Source organism: Schistocerca nitens, unplaced genomic scaffold, assembly GCF_023898315.1.
Source record: "Schistocerca nitens isolate TAMUIC-IGC-003100 unplaced genomic scaffold, iqSchNite1.1 HiC_scaffold_363, whole genome shotgun sequence".
Taxonomy (NCBI): Eukaryota; Metazoa; Arthropoda; class Insecta; order Orthoptera; family Acrididae; genus Schistocerca; species Schistocerca nitens.
Window position 1 is genome coordinate 440,648 of NW_026045897.1, and position 6,703 is coordinate 447,350.

The 6,703-nt window shown below is 41.0% G+C and overlaps 1 non-coding gene across 1 annotated transcript; it reads left to right on the forward strand.

Moving 5' to 3' along the window:
* The first annotated feature begins 3,425 nt into the window (after positions 1-3,425).
* Positions 3,426-3,500, forward strand: Trnat-ugu (transfer RNA threonine (anticodon UGU)). Its single transcript has one exon. It is a non-coding gene; the product is annotated as a tRNA-Thr (tRNA).
* Positions 3,501-6,703: the final 3,203 nt, after the last annotated feature.

The window sequence follows — 6,703 nt, forward strand, 5'->3', positions numbered from 1 at the left end:
AGGTGAATATGGATTGGGGGGAAGAAATGAAAGAGGAAGCCGCCTTGTAGAATTTTGCACAGAGCATAACTTAATCATAGCTAACACTTGGTTCAAGAATCATAAAAGAAGGTTGTATACCTGGAAGAATCCTGGAGATACTAATAGGTATCAGATAGATTATATAATGGTAAGACAGAGATTTAGGAACCAGGTTTTAAATTGTAAGACATTTCCAGGGGCAGATGTGGATTCTGACCACAATCTATTGGTTATGAACTGCAGATTGAAACTGAAGAAACTGCAAAAAGGTGGGAATTTAAGGAGATGGGACCTGGATAAACTGAAAGAACCAGAGGTTGTAGAGAGTTTCAGGGAGAGCATAAGGGAACAATTGACGGGAATGGGGGAAAGAAATACAGTAGAAGAAGAATGGGTAGCTCTGAGGGATGAAGTAGTGAAGGCAGCAGAGGATCAAGTAGGTAAAAAGACGAGGGCTAATAGAAATCCTTGGGTAACAGAAGAAATATTGAATTTAATTGATGAAAGGAGAAAATATAAAAATGCAGTACATGAAGCAGGCAAAAGGGAATACAAACGTCTCAAAAATGAGATCGACAGAAAGTGCAAAATGGCTAAGCAGGGATGGCTAGAGGACAAATGTAAGGATGTAGAGGCTTGTCTCACTAGGGGTAAGATAGATACTGCCTACAGGAAAATTAAAGAGACCTTTGGAGAGAAGAGAACCACTTGTATGAATATCAAGAGCTCAGATGGAAACCCAGTTCTAAGCAAAGAAGGGAAGGCAGAAAGGTGGAAGGAGTATATAGAGGGTTTATACAAGGGCGATGTACTTGAGGACAGTATTATGGAAATGGAAGAGGATGTAGATGAAGATGAAATGGGAGATAAGATACTGCGTGAAGAGTTTGACAGAGCACTGAAAGACCTGAGTCGAAACAAGGCCCCGGGAGTAGACAACATTCCATTAGAACTACTGATGGCCTTGGGAGAGCCAGTCATGACAAAACTCTACCATCTGGTGAGCAAGATGTATGAGACAGGCGAAATACCCACAGACTTCAAGAAGAATATAATAATTCCAATCCCAAAGAAAGCAGGTGTTGACAGATGTGAAAATTACCAAACTATCAGTTTAATAAGTCACAGCTGCAAAATACTAACGCGAATTCTTTACAGACGAATGGAAAAACTGGTAGAAGCGGACCTCGGGGAAGATCAGTTTGGATTCCGTAGAAATGTTGGAACACGTGAGGCAATACTAACCTTACGACTTATCTTAGAAGAAAGATTAAGAAAAGGCAAACCTACGTTTCTAGCATTTGTAGACTTAGAGAAAGCTTTTGACAACGTTAAGTGGAATACTCTCTTTCAAATTCTGAAGGTGGCAGGGGTAAAATACAGGGAGCGAAAGGCTATTTACAATTTGTACAGAAACCAGATGGCAGTTATAAGAGTCGAGGGGCATGAAAGGGAAGCAGTGGTTGGGAAAGGAGTGAGACAGGGTTGTAGCCTCTCCCCGATGTTATTCAATCTGTATATTGAGCAAGCAGTAAAGGAAACAAAAGAAAAATTCGGAGTAGGTATTAAAATTCATGGAGAAGAAGTAAAAACTTTGAGGTTCGCCGATGACATTGTAATTCTGTCAGAGACAGCAAAGGACTTGGAAGAGCAGTTGAACGGAATGGACAGTGTCTTGAAAGGAGGATATAAGATGAACATCAACAAAAGCAAAACGAGGATAATGGAATGTAGTCGAATTAAATCGGGTGATGCTGAGGGGATTAGATTAGGAAATGAGACACTTAAAGTAGTAAAGGAGTTTTGCTATTTAGGGAGTAAAATAACTGATGATGGTCGAAGTAGAGAGGATATAAAATGTAGACTGGCAATGGCAAGGAAATCGTTTCTGAAGAAGAGAAATTTGTTAACATCGAGTATAGATTTAAGTGTCAGGAAGTCGTTTCTGAAAGTATTTGTATGGAGTGTAGCCATGTATGGAAGTGAAACATGGACGATAACCAGTTTGGACAAGAAGAGAATAGAAGCTTTCGAAATGTGGTGCTACAGAAGAATGCTGAAGATAAGGTGGGTAGATCACGTAACTAATGAGGAGGTATTGAATAGGATTGGGGAGAAGAGAAGTTTGTGGCACAACTTGACTAGAAGAAGGGATCGGTTGGTAGGACATGTTTTGAGGCATCAAGGGATCACAACTTTAGCATTGGAGGGCAGCGTGGAGGGTAAAAATCGTAGAGGGAGACCAAGAGATCAATACACTAAGCAGATTCAGAAGGATGTAGGTTGCAGTAGGTACTGGGAGATGAAGAAGCTTGCACAGGATAGAGTAGCATGGAGAGCTGCATCAAACCAGTCTCAGGACTGAAGACCACAACAACAACAACAACATTCATCTCTTGGTCGCCCTCTACGATTTTTACTCTCCACGCTGCCCTCGAATGCTAAATTTGTGATCCCTTGATGCCTCAGAACATGTCCTACCAACCGGTCCCTTCTTCTTGTCAAGTTGTGCCACAAACTCCTCTTCTCCCCAGTCCTATTCAATACCTCCTCATTAGTTATGTGATCTACCCACCTAATCTTCAGCATTCTTCTGTAGCACCACGTTTCGAAAGCTACTACTCTCTTCTTGTCCAAACTATTTATCGTCCATGTTTCACTTCCATACATGGCTACACTCCATACAAATACTTTCAGAAACGGCAACGAGGGACCCAGCGGGAACAAACCTTTGAATATCCCAACTGGTGAACAATTGTGACAGCACTACCAACAGAGATGAAATGATAATTAAATAGACACCCTAGCTGCAAACAGGCGTTGATATACTTTACTGGGGACATGTTGAAAATGTGTGCCCCGACAGGGACTCGAACCCGGGATCTCCTGCTTACATGGCAGACGCTCTATCCATCTGAGCCACCGAGGGTACAGAGGATAGTGCGTCTGCAGGGACTTATCCCTTGCACGCTCCCCGTGAGATCCACATTCCCAACATGTCCACACCACTACATTCGTAGTGTGCCTAATAGATGTTTGCCCATCATACTCATTACTCGTGGCAGATTAATCTACCAAGTCCCGTACGAGTTCGGGCATAGCGTGTGCGTTCACACAAGAAGGTCAATGGCCGGGAAGCCATATTTTAACTATATATGACGGTAAGATACTACCGTCATATATAGTTAAAATATGGCTTCCCGGCCATTGACCTTCTTGTGTGAACGCACACGCTATGCCCGAACTCGTACGGGACTTGGTAGATTAATCTGCCACGAGTAATGAGTATGATGGGCAAACATCTATTAGGCGCACTACGAATGTAGTGGTGTGGACATGTTGGGAATGTGGATCTCACGGGGAGCGTGCAAGGGATAAGTCCCTGCAGACGCACTATCCTCTGTGCCCTCGGTGGCTCAGATGGATAGAGCGTCTGCCATGTAAGCAGGAGATCCCGGGTTCGAGTCCCGGTCGGGGCACACATTTTCAACATGTCCCCAGTGAAGTATATCAACGCCTGTTTGCAGCTAGGGTGTCTATTTAATTATCATTTCATTTCTAGCAAAGCTGCATGGTCATCCACGGTATGTGTTCTTTCGGGAACAGATACTACCGTCATATAACCAACAGAGATGTCAAGTTGAGCACTGAGTTGTTTGATGGTGATCCGTCGATCATCTCGAACAGCAACAGCAACAGAACGATTCACATTAAGCAGAAAGGAAGGAGGAAGAGGGTTTATCGACGTAAAAAACCTACATTATGAACAGGTAGACAATTTAAGAAAATTCTTTATAGAACGAGCAGAAACTAGCAAAATACACAAAGCAATCACTCATATAAATACATCGGCTACACCATTGCAATGTCATAACCACTTCTATAGACCTTTAGATCACATAACATCAACAGATACGATGAAAGTAAATTGGAAAAAGAAAACACTACATGGCAAGCACCCGTGTCATCTAACACAACCACACATCGATCAAGACGCATCCAACACATGGCAAAGTAAAGGCAATATATACAGTGAGACGGAAGGATTCATGATTGCAGTACAGGATCAAACAATAAACACCAGATATTACAGCAAGCATATTATTAAAGATCCCAATACCACAACAGATAAATGCAGACTTTGCAAACAACAAATAGAAATAGTAGATCACATCACAAGCGGATGTACAATACTTGCAAATACAGAATACACCAGAAGACATGACAATGCAGCAAAAATAATACATCAACAACTTGCCATACAACATAAACTAATAAAACATCACGTTCCCACATACAAGTATGCACCACAAAATGTACTGGAGAATGATGAATACAAATTATACTGGAACAGAACCAGTATAACAGATAAAACAACACCACATAACAAACCTGACATCATACTCACCAATAAAAAGAAGAAATTAACACAACTGATCGAAATATCCGTACCCAATACAACAAATATACAGAAGAAAACAGGAGAAAAAATTTGAAAAATACATCCAACTGGCTGAGGAAGTCAAGGACATGTGGCATCAGGATAAAGTTGACATTATACCAATTATACTATCAACTACAGGAGTCATACCACACAATATCCACCAGTACATCAACGCAATACAGCTACATCCAAACGTATATATGCAACTACAGAAATCTGTAATTATTGACACATGTTCAATTACCCGAAAGTTCCTAAATGCAATGTAACATATACCGTACAGTTAAAAGGAAGTCACGCTTGATCAAGGTCCGCGTCACTTTCCATTTCTAACCAGACATAACGTCTGAGAAAGGAAAGAAATAATAATGAAAACAAAACACATGAAAGTGACGAGGGAGACCAGTGGTATCAGAGTGTACGTACATCTTAAATGTGACATGACATTAATTTTTGACTCATCAATCAGCTGAAGAAGTCGCACTTAAAATGAAAACAATAAAAGATCGAATGTGCGTTAAATCTTGTGAAGAGTTACGAATAGTTCGAAACGAATGACAACAAACTAAAATTCAAAAGAGAGCTTATTATAGGTATTTATCTACGAAAGTTCATCCATGTTCTCAGTGTTCAAACAGTATCATCATGGTTAAACTAATGTACGGATATTACATATGAATGAATAAATAAATATTAATGAGTACATCTATTGCTATAGAAAGATTAAAACAATAGCAGCATTTCTAAATCATTAGTCGTTTGACCTGAGTGATTGTGTCGCTGCCCCACTCTATCTACTGCTACGCGCAGTATGGCAGATAACATCAATAGCATACTGGAAACTTTTTCTGTCCCTACAGTTTTCCCCCTTTCACAGTTTCATCCACCTCCAAGTTAATTGTTCGTGGATTCAATAGCAGATGCACCAAGAACTCCTTTCCTCGCATTCTTTGCAGCATTTCTTACTATATACGTCTCTTAATTTTTAGCTTCTGCAACACTACATTCGAAATGCTTTTACAAACTCTCACAGAATTCCACACGAACATCTGATCCTCATATAGCTAATTTATTGAGTGTTTCTTATCACCAGGGCCATTTTAGTATCTTCATTACTTCAATTATCCTTTGAAATTTTTCTTACAAGGTAGACGAAGCCTTTCAGTTCTGTTACTGTGTAGTTCCCAATTTTGTCGGTAAACCTCTGCTCATCTTCCGATTACGTGTCACTTTCATCTTACTTGTTAGTCTAGTTTGTTCTTATTCCATATCATGTGCTGATGGTGCTACCGATGTAATTAAACAGATCTCCTAACCGACAATCACAATGATTGATTTGTGCGTGATTAGTTACTCCATTAACTGTTAATCTTCTGAAATCTGCTTCATTACTTTGTCGCTCATTTAAGCAATTACAGCCACGGGCTCGTATTCTGACATTCACCTTCCATCCTGTGAATTTGTCGTTCTTTTATTCTTTCATTACTCCCATTAGATTATTATAGATTAGTGCTGTGTCCCCCCCCCATGAACCATGGACCTTGCCGTTGGTGGGGAGGCTTGCGTGCCTCAGCGATACAGATGGCCGTACCGTAGGTGCAACCACAACGGAGGGGTATCTGTTGAGAGGCCAGACAAACATGTGGTTCCTGAAGAGGGGCAGCAGCCTTTTCAGTAGTTGCAGGGGCAACAGTCTGGATGATTGACTGATCTGGCCTTGTAACATTAACCAAAACGGCCTTGCTGTGCTGGTACTGCGAACGGCTGAAAGCAAGGGGAAACTACAGCCGTAATTTTTCCCGAGGACATGCAGCTCTACTGTATGATTAAATGATGATGGCGTCCTCTTGGGTAAAATATTCCGGAGGTAAAATAGTCCCCCATTCGGATCTCCGGGCGGGGACTACTCAAGAGGACGTCGTTATCAGGAGAAAGAAAACTGGCGTTCTACGGATCGGAGCGTGGAATGTCAGATCACTTAATCGGGCAGGTAGGTTAGAAAATTTGAAAAGGGAAATGGATAGGTTAAAGTTAGATATAGTGGGAATTAGTGAAGTTCGGTGGCAGGAGGAACAAGACTTTTGGTCAGGTGATTACAGGGTTATAAATACAAAATCAAATAGGGGAAATGCAGGAGTAGGTTTAATAATGAATAAAAAAATAGGAGTGCGGGTTAGCTACTACAAACAGCATAGTGAACGCATTATTGTGGCCAAGATAGACACAAAGCCCATGCCT